This window comes from Gigantopelta aegis, unplaced genomic scaffold (assembly GCF_016097555.1).
Source record: "Gigantopelta aegis isolate Gae_Host unplaced genomic scaffold, Gae_host_genome ctg1848_pilon_pilon:::debris, whole genome shotgun sequence".
Classification (NCBI taxonomy): Eukaryota; Metazoa; Mollusca; class Gastropoda; order Neomphalida; family Peltospiridae; genus Gigantopelta; species Gigantopelta aegis.
In genome coordinates, this window is record NW_024532796.1 from 199,353 (window position 1) to 220,595 (window position 21,243).

The 21,243-nt window shown below is 32.6% G+C and overlaps 1 pseudogene; it reads left to right on the forward strand.

Moving 5' to 3' along the window:
• Nucleotides 1-888: 888 nt before the first annotated feature.
• Nucleotides 889-15,243, forward strand: LOC121391181 (annotated as a pseudogene).
• Nucleotides 15,244-21,243: the final 6,000 nt, after the last annotated feature.

Genomic DNA, 21,243 nt, shown 5'->3' on the forward strand with positions numbered 1-21,243 from the left:
GACTGACAGCACAATTGTCTTAGATTAGTTGACAGGTAATCCATGATGATTCAAGCAGTTCATCACAAGCATCTCCACTGCTTCATGCTGTACCCATGTTGTTGACAGCATCACTGAATCGTAGATTCTATATCATGGGTGTTCGTAGATACGTTCAATCCATTACTCGTGGTTGTATTGTGTGTCGTAGAGAGGCAACCAAACCACAGGTACAGAAGATGGGGAAAACTGCCTGCAGAAAGGATCACACCTACCTACCCAGGCAATGTGTTTAATACTGTGGGAGTCAACTATACTGGTCCTGTTAAGATAAAGTGCAGTCCCATACACACAAACCCACCATACTAAAGGCCTACATTTATGTTTTCATATCAATGCCGGTTAAAGCAATTCACATTGAAGCTGTGTCTTATTTAAACAACTGAAGCATTCCTAGCTTGTCTCTGATGGTTCATGGCTCGACGTGGGAAACCAAACGTAGTTTGGAGCCATCATGGTACTAACTTCACCGAAGCAGCTTGAAAACTGAAGGAACAGAGTTTCTACAAGAGAGAAAAAATCATGAAGTTATAGCTGATTTTGTTCTCCCCAGGCTGTTGAGTAGAGGTTCATTCCAGAATGAACACCTCACTTTAGGGATCTCTGGGAGGCTGCAGTTAAGAGCCTAAAGACACATCTAAGGAAGGTCATTGGAGAAACCAAACTGACATTTGAAGAGTTGACAACAATACTTGCGCAGATTGAACCCTGTCTTAACAGTCGACCTTTAACCTTGATACCAGCTGAGGGTAACAGTGTAGAAGCTCTCACACCTGGTCACTTTCTTGTTGGCCAACCATTGGAAGCGGTACCAGATCATGTTGATTCATATCGATCGTTATCAACTCTATGTCGTTGGCACTTGTGTCAACACCTGATGCGACACTTTTGGCAGAGGTGGTCAAACAAGTATGTTGTTTCTCTACACTGGTATAATAAATGGTGACATCCAACGAAAAAAAATTCGTGTTTGGGACATAGTCATGGTTAAAAATGAGGCCTTAGTCCCATGTAAATGGTCACTTGGAAGAATAATTGAAGTCCACAAGGGTAAGGATGATTTGGTCTGAGTCGTGACTGTAAAGACAAAATTGGGTATCTACAGACAGCCAATCACCAAGATAGCTATGTTACTGCCAGAAGAAAAGGACAACTAACCGTATAAGTAATTCATTATTAGTTGTTTGTAAGACTGCTTGGTCTTGGCCGTGGTATGGACACGTCAAGTTAATTAATTACAGTTATCACAATTATTATTAGTTATTAAAAAAAGCACATGTTTTTGTTGTTGAAAAAGAAAAAGAATCTGTTCTAATCAAGGGGAAATGATCCCTCCAGTATTATAATGTTATTGTGTTACGATTATAGGAGTATATTATGTTATTTTATATATAATATTAACATACTTACGACTTTCTTCTTGTCCATGTGGTTCAATAACACCACCATTAGGTTTAACAGTGAAATGATGTGGATTTGTTGTCTTTATTATAAATGCAACTCTCTCATCAGTAGGATTACAAAGGTGAAGGCTAGTTGTTTTTAACTCCATAAATGGACCTTAACATATGAGATAACTTAATGTAATTATAGCTATTTAATAATAGACATCCATATTGGAGATTATGGAATTGCAACATCAAATAAATTTAATTACTCAATTAATTACAGGAGTACTTTACCCCGAAATACTAACTCATTTGGTGGATTAATTTCTAAAATCTGTGGTGCTTGAGTAGCCATCTTTAAAGCTTACAGTATAATTCTAAAAGTTAAGTCAAATTGACTGCAGATAATCCTTTATTTGGGTAAAAAACATGAAGACTGCTGGAGACAATACTAAAATAAAAACAGGGACAAAATTTATAAGAGAGCCACTAACAACTGCATTACATTCTACACTAATACTTATCATGCTACAAACTTATCAACTGTTATTACATTTAAGCCAATTGAGGTCATAGATAGTCTCAATTCCTTTTACTTAAGAAGTTGCAGTGAAATAGCCAGAAAGTCTGAAGTAGTAGGGCACAAGTTGCAAAGTGTGCATCAATACATCTTATTTATGATGCCAACATGTACTGTTGTTTTGTTTGATAGCATTAATTCTGTAACTAGAGCACACTCTGCATACATTTATAAAGACTTACTACAGAATTCACGAGAAGAACAATTAAATTTGCCAAAAATACTACTCAACAGAAATACTTGATGTTCATATGCTTAAGCAACTAGTTAATTAGGCGTGGCTATTGGTGTGGTTTAGGCTAACTGGGCGTTATTTAGAGCGTCTTGATTACATCAGGCTGTCTTGAGTCATACACTAATGGTTTTCTAACCGTTACAAAAAAAATTAAAAATGGTAAGTTCATTGGAAGATATTTGTTTTACTTACAACTATTTATAACTTACTATATCGATACGTTTAGAATAGACGTGCCTCGTTACTAATACATGTTATTGTCTATATTGGTAGGATGTGGATCCAGAAACTTTACTGGAATGGCTGGCTATTGGAGAAGGTGCTGATCGTGATATACAGTTGTTAGCTTTAGAGCAACTATGTATGTTACTGTTGATGTCAGATAATGTGGACAAATGCTTTGAGAGGTAAGTTAGATCCAGCTGGAAGGCCATAATTGTGCCATGTCCAAGACAACAATGGTCAGATTACCTCCTAGACTATTATAACTTCTTTCAAACTTCTGATATTGTTTCTTTTTATCTAGTTGTCCTCCTCGTGCATTTATTCTGCACTTTGTAAGATTTTTATGGATATAGAAGCTCCAGATAATGTCGTAGAAGTAACAGCTCGTGCCATGACATATTATCTCGATGTCTCTGTTGATTGTACTCGGAGGATCACTTCAGTTGATGGTGCATTAAAAGCTATTGTGAGACGATTGGATAATATTGATTTGAATCATCGTACTAGTAAAGATCTTGCTGAACAATGTGTCAAAGTAAGCTGGACAGATGGTTGGTTTAATTTGTCCCACAAGCATATAATAGACAACAATACTTTGTCATTTCCTGATTTCTCAGTACTGTTGATTTACTAACAAAGATCTTATTTTAATAGCCTTCACACAGAGAGATATACCTTAGTCAATGTAAAGGTTATTGTTTGACAGGAAACATGAACTAGCAGTGGGAAATAATTTATGTCTGTTAATGTCAGTATCTATATATGGCAATATATGTCATGTTTGTGTGTAATTTCTAAGAATCCCAGACAAGTGCTGACACTACTGTTTGTTACTAAGTTCATCCTACTTACTATCTTACTTTCACTTTGATGTGTGAAGTATATACTGCCTAGCAAAGACTTCCCACATTGATTACTCCTTACAGTAGACACTAGATTACACAAGGAAGGTGGAGCATATACCCCATTGGTCCGCAAGTGTCTCTATTTGGTTTCATATTTCATCTTTAATCTGTTACTGAATTAAAAGAGTCATACATGTACATATAAATTGTTATTTGCATTTATTGACAATTTTTTATTGTTTGTAGATTCTTGAACTAGCATGTGCAAGAGAATCTGAAAAAACTCTATGAAGCTGGTGCATTACAAGCTGTTATGAATCTCATAATAAACTATGGAGATGGTTTATTTAGGGACACTGTTAAAGCTTGTATGACTGTTGTGACACGTTTGATATCACGAGTTGAACCTTCTGCCCCTCAATTAGACACTTATATACAATCGTTATCCATATTGTCACAACATGCTGATCCCCAAGTGAGTTATATGATATTTTTGCTTATATTGTTAATATTACCATCTTCCTAGATTTGTGAGCCTGTTATGAAATGTTTTATGACTCTGACTGATAGATTTGTGCGAAGAGGACATGATTTAGCACCCCTTGTTGATAAAGGATTAATTACTGAATTAACAAAGAGATTAGCATCTGCTGGTGATACAACCCAATCAACATCATCTGTTACCACTATTGTCAATCTTTTGTCCACTTTATGTAGAGGCTCATCTGGTGCAGCACAGGTCAGTTTGTTTATCATTATCTTAATGTTATTTGACCATGTATTAATTATATCTGTCTGTCTGTCTGCCTACTTCTTTACTCATCAATCTCCTTATACATAAATTAATATATTACACTTAATTTATAATATTATTATACTTAATTTATATTATTATTATACTTAATTTACAGGTTATACTGCGTTCTGATCTTCCTCAGAGTATAGAAAAAGCACTCAAAAGCTGATGAGAGGTATTTTTTATAAGTTTATCTCTAACAGTGACTGCATTTATTCTCTAGATGTGTACTTGATGTCTTGAGACTTGTAGAGCTGTTATTGGTTTTAATATTGGAAGGTAGAAAGGCTCTTCCTAAATCTATACAACCATTAGTTTCTAAACGCATGGAAAGTTTTCCTGGAGATCGGTCACATCGACGTGTGATTGAGGCCATTCGTGCTGGAAACAATGAAGAGTTCTTTGATACTATGGAAAGTGGTAAGATTTCCCATTAAGAACAATTGGATGTTTGGTTTCTTATTGAATAAATTATTATAACAATTATTATTGTATTTTGTTATTGTGGTCCTGATGTTGTGAATACTATTAACAATGCATGTACTTTTATTGTCATAAAAAACAAATAAATTCATTATTTGTCTCAGCATTTATTTTGCAGTGTAGCAATTTTGTTAACAACAAACAACTCTAGATAATTTATTTATGACCCAAAACAGTCTAAGTATGACGACTGTGTCTGGAAGCAGTAAGAATGTCTTTTAAAATTAATGGACCACATTTTATGTCACACATGCTTGTTAGCTTTGAATAGTGCCAAAATATTTGTTAATTCTATTTTTGATTCACAGGTTTTGATGTCAACTATATGGATGATGTAGGACAAACACTACTGAACTGGGCAGCTGCATTTGGGACCTTAGAAATGGTAAGCATTAAATTTATCATATTCTTTAAATCTTATTATAATATCTTTAGGTTGAATATTTACTGGAACATGGAGCTGATGTTAATCGAGGTCTGAAATCGTCATCTCTACATTATGCCGCTTGTTTCTGTCGACCTAATATAGTAAAAGTAAGTTATCTATGCATCTGTGTTGTATAGTACAACCATTGTGTGTTTGGGACTTGGGAGTTGATGATTTTTTATGTATTTTATTCCTAGTTATTATTGCAATACGGTGCTGATCCTGAACTCCAAGATGAAGATGGTCACACTCCTTTAGAGAAAGCTCAAGAGAGAGGAGATGAATGGCATAAACAATGTCGTGAAATATTTGAAAATCCAGGTATGTATATTGTTATACATTATTGTGTTAATTGTTATATACAGGAGAGTACATGTTACCTGATGAGTCTGATACTGATTCCTTTAGTTCTGGGTCTGAGACTGGAGAACATAATAGTAATAAATCTAAACCACCAGAAGCTAGTGCCCAACCTGAGGAAATCATATCAGGTTTGCATATTAATAATGTGTTTTTATGAACTAATATTAATAACTATTAAAATTACAGGATACAAATTAGTGACAGTATTAATCCTAACAATCCAATGATATTAATAATTTAAATTATAGGGCACACACCCTTGTCTTAGTCATTTGAGCAGCATGTGATCTTGTTTTGATTTGTTCATCATGATGAAACTACACAGAAAAAATTGCCTAATCCATGATACTGCTATAAAGCTGTTTGTCATTTAATACACTTAATATAGAGCAAGTACAATATATTTAGGAGATTTATTTAAGTAAATTTTAGATTAACATCTTGGTTGTGATTAATTTTTTGAATAGGTCAGAAGAATTCTTCTTGTTTGTATTGGCTGCTTTGAGAGCAATAAGCAATTTTATTTTAATATCTCAATGACATGAGCTGGATAATGTCTGTTAAAAATAATAGTTAATTTGAGTATGATTTGTTAAAGCAAATAATTTCAGATTTTTGATGAACAAGTTTCATTTTAATTTTAAAACTCCTTTTATAATCTATCTTTAACTAAGCACTAGCACTTTGATTTTAAATCTTATCATATATAGCCAGAAGGGTAGGAATGAAGTTTAAGTTGGGGAGACTGACCTTATATTTAGTTGCGTTATATTATTAAACATCAAAAGTGATCAAAAAAAATTAATTCATCTGTTGTTAAAGGAAACAAACTCTTTAGCTATTTCTAATAATTTTATGTTATCAGTACAGTCCTTATGTGTATGTAACAACATGACATGGTTTAGTTGTTCTTGGGTCATAGTACTTAGTAGGTAATTTTTTAGTTGGCTTAAGGTTGAAAAAGTGCGTTCTGTTCTATTGATACTTTTGTTATAGCAATTAATTTGACAGAAGGTAACATGACCACACAATAATGTGGTGATTGATTGTTAATGTACACAAATTAACACAATAACCACTTCAGTCAAGAGGTTATTGTGTACATGTCTTGAGTGCAAATCAGGGGGGGGGCTTAGCCCCCCTGCCCCCCCCCCCTTTCCTACCCCTATGTATGTAGCAAATATTTGTTTTTGTGAGTATAAATTATATACATGACATATTATCACAAAATTAGTTATAACAAGAAATTGTCAATAAACTTTAATTATTAATATTAATAATTTGTAGCCAGTAAAATTTTAATTGTTGTAATTCAATTATACTGTAGCAAATAACATCACTTCTGTACAATTGATATTGAAATTAAATTGAGTAATCGTTTATCAATAAATGTCTTATTTAATAGATAAAAATATTTTCAAAATATTTTAGGAAATACTGCTGAGTCTGCACCACCATCATCATCATCAGAACAGCCAGATCGACCTAAAAATAATAATGATAGTAGTCCTAAAAATACAAGAGAACATGTGAATGAGGAAATAGATAGAGGTGATCCAGAAATGGTCCCTGTCTATCTCAAGCTCTTGTTACCATTGTTAGTTGAAGTATTTCATTCTAGCCTCTCTCAAACACTCAGGTATGTATCTCCTAGCTTTGTTTGTCCTTAGAATTTCTAAAACTTTGAAATACAGCCAATGTTAGAATGTGTATCATAGTTATCAATGTATACATCTTAATTTATTTAAATCCAATAGTAATATTATTGCCAAACCTGAAGGAGGCGTGACTATGTATAGTAAAACAGCTTGATTGTCTAATGAGCTGAATTTTGCATCAGGAAGAGGCATTTTACATTAATTATATCTCCTAATTATAGAATAAAACTGGACATAGTAAAATCGATTTGTAGCTAACAGTTGAATTTAGGAGTGTCTTTATCATTAAGCACAGTAGTACTTAATATGTAGGATGGGCCCAGATAGAATGGTCATTACATTCAATCTATGGACTTTGGTGCTTTCTAAATAACTCTTTCTAATGAGATAAGTGATTCCCTACATAATTACCCATTCAATATCAATATTACAAGCTTTATTTGGTTCTGTCACTGAAAGACTGTATAGTAGTATCAATATTACTAATAAATATTGAATCTCTTAATTTCAAAAGTCTTTTCCACAATCAATTTATGTAGTACAAATTTACAAGTCATATTCCTTATAAATAGATAAAGTATTACTAGCAATAACTTTTAAAAACTTTAAAAAAGGAAAGAGGATATAGTGATAACAATACCAGAAAGGAAAGAAACAAATAGGAATGAATACACAATCTATACACAGTGGCTAATCACTATCAGTCTGTGTATGGCAGTATCAATATCAGTACAGCCAATCCTGAATCCACTGGTACAACTGAAAGACTGTATACAATGATATATTAGTTCAAGTTGTAGCACCTAATAGATTTCCTCAAGTAAGATTTGGTTGCTTACCTATATGTAGGAGGACTTTTGTATGGATTTGTGTATCCATCCTTACCTTGTTTCTTTCCTTTTGGCATTGTCATCACTACATCTTGTTTCATTTTTAAAAGGTTTTTCAAATACTTGTCTACTCTACATGTATACTGTGCTACATGTATACTGTACTACATGTATATTGTGCTATATTTAGTCACATTTGTGTTTTGTAGGAAAGAATGTCTTCGTCTTATTTGTAAAATGTGTCCTCATATCACTTCTGATATGTTACAAGAGATATGCGAAGAAGGAGATCATCAGAGATCTTTTCCTGATCAAATTAGTGAAGTTCTTACCCTAACCCTGGAAAACGAGGTATATAATTAGTAATGATTACATTAATTGGTCATTAATCAGTTTGGATTGTGTATATAATTATAACATTACTTGTTTAGGATGATTTAGATGGCCAGTTGGTTTGCTCTTATTATTCTAAATGAAGTCCTTACCAAGTTACCTGATGCTTTTCTCAGATCAATTCTCTCGACTAGGACTACCCATGCACATTTCAAATTTAGCTGGACCTCATAAAAATATGGGAGAACAAACATCAGTAGCAACTAATGTAGATGAGACTGATGGTGCTAATGAATCAACAGCATCTTTACAGGTAAGATATATAGAGAAGTAAATATAAATATGAAAGCATTATCTTTTAAGAACAAAGCCTCTCTCTATATATATAGCTATAAAAAATCAACATACTTTTTCTTGCCCTCAAAAATTGTCCAACTTGAGTTAAAATGTGCTTTTGTTTCTACTGTTGCTCTAGGAGCTAGCTGAATTTAATGATGCTACTGAGTTAGAATTATATACTCCTTATCAGTGGAGGGATTGGTTTTTTTGTTCGCTCTTCAGAGTGTATGTTTCTATGGAATGATTACATGATGTTGGAACTGTCTGGAGTCAGTAATGGATGGTTTCGATATCTAATGGATGGAAAAGTTGCTACCATGTACTCTAGTGGTAATGTAGAGAGTGGACCTGATCCTTTTGAAGGAAATACTGATTTTGTGGAGAAAATGCAACACTGTTGTTTTCAAATCCCTAAAGGATCTTCTGTTAAAAGTATTCTATCATATCCTTCTCCACTGAGATTAATGATTGGTAATTGGAGTTTGATATGTCAAAGAGAAGGAGAATTAGCTATTCATAATTCTGATGGCTCTCAGGTACTGATAACTACAATAACAATACTTGTAGCTATACAATTATATATATATATATATATATATTGTTGTTGTTGCTTTTTATTCCTATGATATAAAGGAGTAAGACACTTTTAAATAACTGCTAAATATTGTTTGTGTCATAAAAGTTTTTATGTACACATTTAATACAACACAGCTGTCTCACTGATGAGCTAGTAGTATTTATTGTTCCTTTTTGTTAGCAAACTACTTACTTGAAGGAGGCATCTAAAGAAGAAGGTGTTGTATTTGAGAGTAACAGACATAAGAAGGTTCCATTTACTCCTGAGGCACCTCTAGGTACATATATAGTGTGTTTGTATATATACATGTATTGTGTGTTTGTATAAATACATGTATTGTGTACATGTATAATGTGTTTTTGTATTTGATAATTAGATTATTGTCTTTTGTAGGACCCACATTTCAATTGAATGGAGCAACAGGAAAGGTCAACGTTATAAGACTAAGGCAGAAGTCACAAAAGAAAAGGTAATTCAATTTGAGGAAATTGAGGGTACTACATCACTACCTTGTTTATTAAACTTGGTATCCTGGAAAACCTACATTAGGTTGGTTACTTAGGATACCAAATTTTGTAAACTTCCTGTAAGTATAATTGTGATAAGCTTTTTCAAGAAATTGTTGCATTTATGCCATTATAAGTAGACCTATTATTATGTATATGCTACAACCGTTAATATAGATTATTGCTCTGTATATTGTGATTATACATTCTTCAGTAATAAATATTCTAGCTGTACTCAATCATTATCAACTTGTTGAATTAGTGATATATATTCCATTATTAATCAAAGTACAGTTTAATTTTAACACCTAATGAAAACTTAGTTAATTGAATATTTTGAGGTATAGAAATCTGGGTTCTATTTTTAACTCTACGTCCTAACAATATAGATTATCTTCACAGATTATCATTATGAAATTACATACAGGCACAATAACTTCCTATGTAGTTCAGCTTGTGTAAAAAAAACCACTATAATAATTATTAATATAATCAAAATAATTATTCTATTATAATAATGTAGATATCAGCTCTAGCCTGGGAGATACAAGACAAATATTTTGCTTGTAACAAAGAGGACACAAGACAGGTGGCCTCAGAATTACAATCAATATTGAAGAATATTGAAGATGCTTGTTTAGCACATGAATCAGAAATGGTAAATAACTAAATATCAATGCTATAATTATTGCTTTAAAGAAAGTATTCATTAGTGGCATTTCAAAAATATCAATTTCATTATTGTACTACTAGCCTTTAGATTCTGGTATGGAGTGGAATGAAGAGTTACAGTTTGCTCTACAAGCATTATCAGATCTCTTAAAAGAAGAGAAAACACTGTCAGCCTATGAGGTTCACAACAGCAGTATGGTACAGGTTCTTCTCCATTGTCTCTCTGGGAAAGTATGTTTTTTATATAGTATACAATTATGTCTTGTTTTTCTTTAATAGTTTTCAGAGAAGAAAATATCTTTGGAAAAAATTCAAGAAAGATGTAATCTTTTTAAGAAAGTCTTTTCTGAAATGGACAAGAAAGTATTGTAAAGTATCTTTCCTCTAATGTTACTGTATTTATCGAGTATTGTTAGTACTATTCAAGAAACCAATATATCACCTCCATCAACAAGTTTAGTCAAAAAGTTAATATCTGTGCTAGAAGCTGTGGAACGTCTTCCGTTGTACTGTTATAATTCACCAGGATCATCACTAAACCTTCCGGTACTTTGTAAACTAAATAGAACCCATTTAAAAGAATTATCTCACAGTTAATGAATGTTCTGTGAATTGAAGTATAAAGCTTTCTCTGTGCATATAAATATGTCTGTTTTATTTGCAGGTACTTCAACAACGTCTACAGCTTAAATTAGAGCGTCAACCAAAGGAGACTTCATTACGTGATTATACTGGAAGGTGTTTACGTGTTGAGCCACTTGTAAATGTTGACGGTCTTGAAAGGTTTCTCAATGGAAAAGTATGATAGTCCGATGTGAATAATTTCTTTGAGTATAATATGTAATTATGTATGTACATGTACATTTGTAGTTTGCATTCAATGTACCTAACTCATGTACAGTGTAGTAACACAACATGTTTATGTCATTATGACTCGTAACAAGGATTAAAACACCCACGCACTTCCAGTATTATAAGAGAAATGAGTATATCACAATTTTTAATTCTGATTAATAAAATAATAAGGCTATTATAGTAAACAGTAATATGCTAACACAACATTAATTACTTTACCTTCACTACCAAGTACCAACTGAAATATTGAAGTATAAAGTTTGCTTCAATTCTAGAGTCCAAACTATGAGAGCTTTAGAAAACTTACCACTAGATTTAGTATATTATGTAAGAAAATTGGTTTAAACCAACAAAGTTATAATCATTATTTATACACTAATATTTTCAATAATAATGTTCTATTAAATATATCAGTCCCAAAAGTATCCTTATACAACTTCTTTAATGCAAATGGAGTAATTCAAACAAACATTACATAACCTTTTACAAACATTTTATAATGGATTTATAAACAAAAAATACAGACAACATGTTGATCAATAGAAATGAGCTTAATTCTTTAAGCACTGTTAGAAATTCTTCAAATGTGTTTGTTTCATACTGTCAGTTTCTATGTAATCACATGCACCATTTCTAATCCTAGTTATGTAGTATATTCAATATATTGTTATGTTTTGTTGATATGCAGGTGGCCAAACAGTGGTATGATTTTGAAAGGACTTCTTATCACTTTGTTAAACTTCTCCAAAATTTGAAGGAGCCACTTGTCTTCAAACATACCTCTGACTTTGACCAAAATGGAATATTGTATTGGATTGGATCAAATGCTAGGTAAAATATAACTATGATTTAGGATCAGTCTGTGTACCTGTTCAGATTATAGGTATATATAAAATCTCTTCTGTCATAAGTAAACGTCAATTACCCGATAGATATAAGTTCATAAATATACATTAATTTTGTAAATACTTAAGTAAAGTACTAAAAACATTAAATACAAGATTGACCTGCTTAGCAAAATTACTTAAGTATAAGTACATGAACAAGTGCAACAATTTTAAGTACAGATTTCGGCTATATTTACAGATGTTTACATCTGCTTTACTGTTTTGACAGCTGAGAGATTGTTAATAATACATTTAAAAACTTCATACTTGTAAATAAAACTATTCTTGCAAAAAGGAATTTCCAGAGGGCACACATGCACATGCACACACAATCATCTTTTGTTCTATGATCACTTTCTGTTCTCTAATTTAGGACTAGTGAATGGGTGAATCTGCAGCTCATCATATTGTTGTAGTGAGTTCTTCTGATGGACGTATCTTCCTTATGGCAATCTAGAAGACATTTTCTCTCGAGAAGAGACACCAGCCAATTGTCATACTAAAGATGATCGTAATAGTTGGTTTGCTGTTGATACAGGGGTGTGGTTTATCCAACATCATACACTTTAAGACATTCTAGAGGATATGGAAAGTAAATGATGTAATTTAAATACATCTACGCAATAGTTCATTGTTATATATATATATATATATTATATATATATATATAATATATATATATAAGGCATTGTTACTATAAATGCATCCTTAATTCCCAGTATCCAATACTATGTCTCTAAACATCTTTCTAGTACTGACTAGACTAAAAGATCAAAGTAACCTTAGTAATACAAAGTCTAATATACTTTATATTAAAATGCTATTGATAGTACATCTGTACAAACAGTCTTGTTTAGTTATTATAACTAATGACAATGACGTGTATGTTGTACATCTGTACTAGGAATATCTACTGTACTAGGAATATCTAATTATACAGTCTGACCTTGTTGTGGTTATATTTTATATGTCATTGTGTGTGTACATTTTTGTTTCTTTACTAGTCGCTCTGCATTACGTAACTGGGGAGTTTCAAGTCTCAAAAGATGGTCCACTCATGGATAACTTTTGTTTTCTCATGAAGGGGACAGTTCACTTAGTGAACCAGGTAAAAAGAAAACAACCACACATACATATGTCATAATGGCTACATTCCTCTCTCTCATTTGAGCCTGGAAACTATGTCTTCTTTAGGTCTGTAGCAACATGGCCATTATCTCCACCACCTGATCCAGAAGGCTGGCGTCACTTAAGAATACAATTAACAGGGGCTAATGCTTGTGGTCACACATACTACCTCTCTATATCAGGACTGGAAATGTATGGAGAAGTGAGAGGACTAGCTGATGAAGAATTAGGTACTGTAGTTAGGAATATACATGATGTTGATGTATTATACAAACCTCATATCTGTCTAAATCACTAAACAATTTTAACAAAATTTATATGATGTAGGAGTGGTCCTCTATTTGATAAACTTTGTAGTTAATTACCTGTATATTATTAATGTTGTAGTTGTTTTTGATTTCTATGTGTATATAAAGATGATGCTATTGCCATCACTGCTCTCTTGTTTGTGTTCTTTTTAACTATAGATTTTTGGGTATATCAATGTATACAAGTAGAAAGGTAAATATGTTGTGTTAAAAGAATACAAACAAGGTAGTAGCAATGACTGTGGCTCATCCCTTACATAATTTTGACATACAAGGAAATTACTTTTCATTACAAATTGAAACAGTTAAATGTTAAATTCAGACTTTGTATTATATATAGAATCATCAGTGTAGTCACAGATATAACTTTGCATTTACTATAAAGATATTATGTAGCTTAGAGTACACTGCCCAACATGTTAACATCTATTAAATATTATCTTCTGTAATTATTATTCATAAAAAATGATATCATAGTTCTGTAAAGATGTATTACCTTAATGAAAATAGTTTGCTAAATACTTTAAAAAGCATATTTGTTCAAATGTAGGATTTAGACATTTTTTTGCTGTAATTAGGTGATGCTAAGCAATATTATTTTAAGCCTGTGAATCAAGTCATCACTTTAATTGGCTGCATTTCTGCTAGCACATTTCAATGGGACATCCCTAAATTGCCATTTTTATTGGATCTGATAACTAACTAATTAATGTGGTTCATATTATCTCAACACTATCTTTCCCACTAAGCTCTGTATATCTGCCAATAGTCTTATCAGGTTGTTATTCTAGTTAAGATTAGCTTCCTGAATTGTTGCATTGTTTTCTTTAGTTGCGCACTCAATCTTATGAATATACATTATGACACATGGACTAGCATCCAAAAAGTACCAGGGATGTTCACATCCTGTAAAAATGTCATTGGGGTTTTTTTAGATTTAAGGCATCTGTTCATACTAACCCTCCGACTGATATACCAATGATTGCTTAATATTAGCTCTGACTTTGATACATGATCAAGAAAATACCAGATCAAATGCTACTTTCTAATTTTATAGGAAAATCTGCAAAGGAAACAAGAAAAACAACTTCTACATAGACGTCGCTATATTAAAAACCACACTATGAAGAAACTACACATTGGAGCTCGTGTTGTACGTGGTGTGGATTGGAAATGGCGTGATCAAGATGGCAATCCACCTGTACTGGTACTGTAATTGGAGAAATTAGAAATGGTAAATGTGTCCTACTTACAATCAATACAGCTACAATTTAATCATTTACTAGTGAATTTCCAGTTTCACATATATTTTCTCTTTTATATTAGGTTGGGTTGAAGTTCAATGGGATCATGGGGGAGCAAATTCTTATAGGATGGGGAGCAGAAGGCAAATATGACTTAGACCTAACAGGAGAAGATCCAGCTATTCCACCACCACCTTCTAATGGAGTATCTGATCAAAATATATCACCACAAGATGAGCCATCAGGAGAGGTCAGTGACATGTATAGCAAACTATGAAGTTATTAGAGGTATAACAAACACAATTTATACTATAAAAACTCCATTGTTCTTATGCAACTGTCAGAACATTGGTATGTTTTGGTTTCTTATCACTCAGGAAGAGGAAGGTGAAGTGACTGATAAGAAATCGTGGGAAGAAGATTGTATTTTGAGGCAATCTTTTACTGCTCTTGTTGCTGCTTTTGACCCTCGTCCTGGTCAAACCAATATCTCACAAATACACGACTTTCCTGTGCCTCCTCCAGGTCAGTGGAGTCAACATATTTACATAATTCTTTCTCAAACCATATATACAACTAATGATATTGTAGTAGCTTCCCCCATAATTTACATATCATGTGCATGTACATGTAGGTGATTTTAATGATATGACATTCAATGGTGGACTATCGGGTGCTAACAATGCAGGATTTAAAGGAGTCAAACTTGCTCTCTGTATTAAGGTAAGTTATTTAAATAGACTCTTTTGTGGCTTTATATTTACGATATTACTTTTACATATCATACTATCATAACTGATGGACTAAAGTCACATATACGTATAAGTACATAAGCTTATCCAAATATGGGTATAAAACAATGCGACTACATATGCTCATACTATAAATGGGATATTGCTATATGTATCTCTTTTATGTTTGTGGTAATGAATTGTGGGAACTCTTAGTGATAGACTCCTACACAATAGTTTATCCAAAAAGTTTTCCTTGTAAGTACAATATACAAACAATGGGTGAAGTCATTAGTGTTAAGTCACTGTATTGCAATTTATGATAACCTTCCTATTTGATGTACCTGCCAACGGATGATATAATTTAGAGGTTAGACAATTCACCGCTAGATATGAACTTAACCTCTAAAGGATAGGATGTTAGATCACTGAAAGCTCGAGCAAGCAAAGGGCAAGCAAGGGATCTAGCCGACCTTGGTTAATTACTTAATAAATATTCTTATTATAGTTCTGTGTAAATGTTAATTGTACTAATAAAGATACTATTGTCTTAATATGGAAATAATATTTTATTAGTATATGTAACCTATATGCTCACAGGTGGCTTGTTACTATAGGAGATTATTTTGATGTGGTCATTAACATATGTATTGTGCACGTGTTTGAACAGCCTACATCTGATAATTATCATGTTATTATGTAAGGTCATACTTGTCCATCTTCATTACATATAGTATCATGACATGGAACTCATGATGGAGGATGGAAATAAGTCAGTTTTTCTATTACATTCAAAAATTGCTCCAATATTTACCAAAATCTAAACATCCTAAAAGATTGTGGGATGAAACTTTCAAGTAAACCCTAATGGATGTGGTCAAATTGGATTTATATTTTTTTTTTCTTATAGCTTGGTATATTATGATGGGGCATCTCTCTGTCAGTCTGGGAAGTGGTTAGGCACCTTAGACTGTATCTGAAGTCAAATATAAGCTCTCTACTCATCAACTATCTAAGAGACGTCTCATTGAATTCTTACAGAAAAAATGCCAAGGTATTAATGACTGTTCCTTTCAATGTAAAAATCAAGTCATTGTAATTAACAATGACATGATAACTTCGTGTTTTTATCACTGACATCAATATAATCATTTAATAAGCACAATAAGATTTTAAGCACTTGTTACTAAGTAGTAAAAGTACTGACTTTGATCACTGCCATTGGCTAAAGACTCGAGTCAGTGCTCTGTAATTTACTCAGATAAATTTCATTGTGTTAGTAATGTATTCTCTTTTAGTGGATATTTTATGATTAGTATATTGTATATTGTATGTTTGAAAATGATATCATCCTAAAATACAGAAATGAGATATTATTTAAGCCAAAAAAATCATCAAACTGATTATGTCATTGTTTATCTTGATAGGAGAGTTGGCTAAAGAAATGGAAACTTGTTGGCTCTCTTCAAGTTGTGAAAGGCAAACTATCTAATACAGAACTGATAAATGCATATAAGGTATACAACAATAATATTCAGGAAACAATATAGCCTTTATGCACATCAATTGTTCATTGTCTGTCTGTCAAACTATAGTAGTGTTGACTTTACTTATTAATTATTCATGTGTTATCTGTGGTTGGCATAGCGGAAGGATTACTATTGAAGCAATTTGGCATGCTAGTAGTTGTAAATACAACAGATGTTCTATCTACATAGCCACCCAATAGATAGACATTACTATGGGTGCTATAATTACAACTAACATACTAACTAATGCTGTCATCATAGACAATGAGTAGTCTTGTAAATTAGTTTACTTTATTGTATACATGACCAATCATAGTGTTATGTAATCCTATTATATTTTCTGTATAGGATTTGATTAGCTCTCCTATAATTGTCCTGATGATTCCAATCTTAATGGAACAACTCAACTCTCTTCTTAAATGATGGTTCTCTCTCTATTAAGACTACTACAAACATTTCTCAGAGGATGGTAAATATTGATGTTTATTCATACAAGTCCATTTTTAAATGTTTAGATTTATTAATATAATACCAGTTTGTTTACTGGGTGTTAATATTAAACTTTGCTGACATCTTGTGATTGTTTATGTAAAAACATTTGCTGATTAATATGACAATGCTGTTGCTTGTAAACAACTTTAACCTCTAATGCATTGAGGGGTGACTTTGCAAAGTGACGTTTTTCAATTATTATAGGTATTTTTTGAAGTGTCTTCAGAGCATTTTCAAAGTAGGAAACTAGTTAATAAACTTGTACAGCAAATTCATGTAAGTAGTTTGTTTATAATATTGAACAACCTTGGCAACACTATTACAGTCCGGCTGAGTATGTAATTAAAATTGTTTTATTTAATAGGACCCATTGAACATTGGCTAGTGGATCTCTTCCGAATGGTGTTATCAGCTAACTACTCACTGCTCTTTCCTGTTCCCATTTGAGACTAGAGAAATATTCTTTTATGTACTGCTTTTGGGCCTTCAAGGTATGAATAATGTCTGTCTCATGTGATGAATAGTTTGAATGCTCAGACATTGACAGGATGTCCAAAAGTAGGATGTAGCTTGTGGTCTCTAGTGTATATTCAGTTGTTATTCATATAGAATGTAGAACTGTGTAATATTATTCATGATTTATTAATAAGGATATTGAAATGTAATTAGAACAATGTGACTTCATGGAATGTCAACTATTAATGATGACATAGTGTTACTAAAATTAGATTTGTTGTCATTATCTGTGTTATTGGAATTATACTGTTGTCACTATTATGTATGTCTTCACTATAATTGATACTCCTTCCTGCATGAGTTAAGGACTAAACTTAAAGTTAATATAAAGTGAATAAATAATAAATTACTTAGGTTTTTAATGAAAAGGAACATGACTGATCAAGACAATAATACTTACTTATAGTTATTATCATAGAGTACTTGTCAATTAATATTTGGCTCTCTCTACATTAGAAGTGTCATATGGCTACAAAAAGACGTGATGAAATTTTAGAAAGATTACGAGGTGGAGCATTAAAGAAAGAAGAACACCATATGAATATCATATTGGACGATTACGTCAGGACAGAGTGAAAATACCACGGAAAGAAGAAGATGTGAGTTCTCAAGAATTTTATCAATGCAATCCAATGTAATCATGTTAAGTGCCAGGTTGTGGTTCGGTGCTAAGTGATCGTTGAGAGCTGCAACTGACACTAACCACACATTGTTTCAATAAGCCTGTAGTGTATACACACAGCTAACCACAAATGAATTGTATGATGATATATGCTCGATGTCACATGCTTTTTAATGTTAAACTTCCTGATGACATACTATGTTTCATGTATATAGTATGGCTTGTGGTTTGTTTAGTATTAGATTTCATGAGATCATCACTTTTAAGAATACTTTATCTTGTGCTAGATATTGTCATGGGTATTGACTGTATTAAATGCCACATGCTGAACGTAAATCTGTGTTAGAAGTTGAATTTATGGATGAGGAGGGAACTGGTCTAGGACATCCCTTGAATTTTATGCACATAGTTAGTGCTGAATTTCAAAAGAAAGCCTAGGATGTGGTTAGTGATGATGACAAAAGGTCAAGAGACGAAGACCAAAGTAGAGAGGTAAATATGTATGCATCAGTGTCCTATTAAACTTTTACTGTGGTAGGTTGACATTGGTCATGGAGTCAAACCTCCTGGCTATTATGTACAAAGATCTAGTGGGCTGTTCCCTGTCCTATTCCACAAAACAGTAGTGAATTGACTCGTATCTGCAAACATCTGTTTGAATACTAGGAATTATTCCTTGCTAAATGTTTTCAAGATGGTAGAAGAGTAGACATACCTTTAGCTGACTCATTCCTGAAATTACTCATGTTCTGCTCAAGGATGGGTTACCTCGCTCTTACACAAGAAGAAGTATATTCAGTAGAGTCAAACATTGGATCTGAAGATAATAACATGAAGAAGAGAAACCAACTTCATATACAAAAGCAACAGAAGAAATATCTACTGATGATAATAGCCTTGACAATAATCAGTTAAATAGAATAACAACAGACGATGTTGAAGGTGCTACTGGGAAAGAAAAAACTAATAATAGTAGATATAGAAAAAGAAGAGGAAGTGTCCAGGAAAGATGGAAGTAAAGAGGATGTTTGAAAAGTGAACATACTCGGCCCTCTCGTGAGGAACCATTACGTTCAACGTTGCCATGGTTTATGGTATATGACTATAAATGATTTCTGTAGTGTTGACCCTTATCGAGGAAAATCTTCTTGTCAAGCTTAAAGAATTTATAACTTTGAAATCAAGGATTCTAAATGACAGCTCATTATCTCAAAGAGAAAAGATCAAAAAGTTAGGGAAATGGTATTTGATGGAAACTCGCAACTTCAAGATATGATGTAAGTATATAACCACATTTTGTAATCATCCTTAATGTGGCCATTTGGGTTTTAATAGAATTCCAACTATATAATTTCATGAAGATTGACATAGCCATTTCTTCCTTTTAGGATTTCATTCACTTATACTCCATCATCTCAGACACATGGATACAGCTGGTATCCACTGCCTGACTAATGGTGAAGACATTGTCAGTTCTCATTTCTTACCTTGAATAATATGGTATTGGATTCTTTTTAGGAAATAACAAACGACAATGCTGACAAATATTTCAATTGACTAAAGATCTTTGCTCTCTTACTGGAATAGAGGAAGCAGCTAGAATCATTCAAATTAAGCTATTGCGTACTTGTCAACTTTTTACAATTCAATAATGCATAGCTGGATTTGATCGCGTATTCCCATGAGGGAAACTTCAATGTTTTCACCGTATGAATTGAGGACTAATAATTTGTGGTGAGCAAACACCACATGGACAAGAGATGATGTCATAAAAATCACACTCTACCCAAATATGGATACAATCAGGACAGGTATATTTTTTATCAAAATTGTTTAGATATCATAACACTCTATAGCCCGGGCTATCAAAGATTTGTTAATGTGTTGGTAAATATGAACCTCTGATGAAAGAAAGGTAACCTTTAAAAGTATGTAGCTACTAATATCAAACAATGATTTTTATAGGCATTTATACAATTTGTAACTGGATGCTCTTCACTACCTCCTGGTGGCCTTGCTAATTTACATCCTAGATTGACTGTAGTTAAGAAAGAAGCAAGTAGTGAACAGGTGTTTCCTTAGTTAATACTTTGTGTACACTACCTCAAATTACCAGAATACCCTTCAGAAGAAGTTTACGCCAAAAACTCTTACAAGCAACATTTGAGAAAGGATTCACCTTAATTAAATTGTTGTGCAAATTAAAATTGTGTTTTTCTATTTAACACTCAAAATAAAATAACACAGCATTATTTACAGGAAGTTATTATGCTGACCTGCGACCTTTAAATTGCTTAAATAAGGTATAATAGCACGGGAAACTATCAGGAAATTCCTTTATATCCCACATCCGGACTAATTATGTGGAAAATAAAATATAATTTAATATTATACAAAAATACAAAAAGGGGCGAAATCGATAGGATTATGAAATAGTCGAATAGACACTAACATGTCACACTAATAGAGTTTGTAATAATTATCTTTATACAAAGTTTTTATAGGCCAGTCACATTAGGCCGTCTGGACACAGTGATGTTTCTTCAGTGCTTGCTTCAAGCAGGTCTCTCTCTTCTTCCCTCTTTCTAATTTTCTTTTTCCAATGCTTCATTTTGCTTCTAAATATTCCTCATAC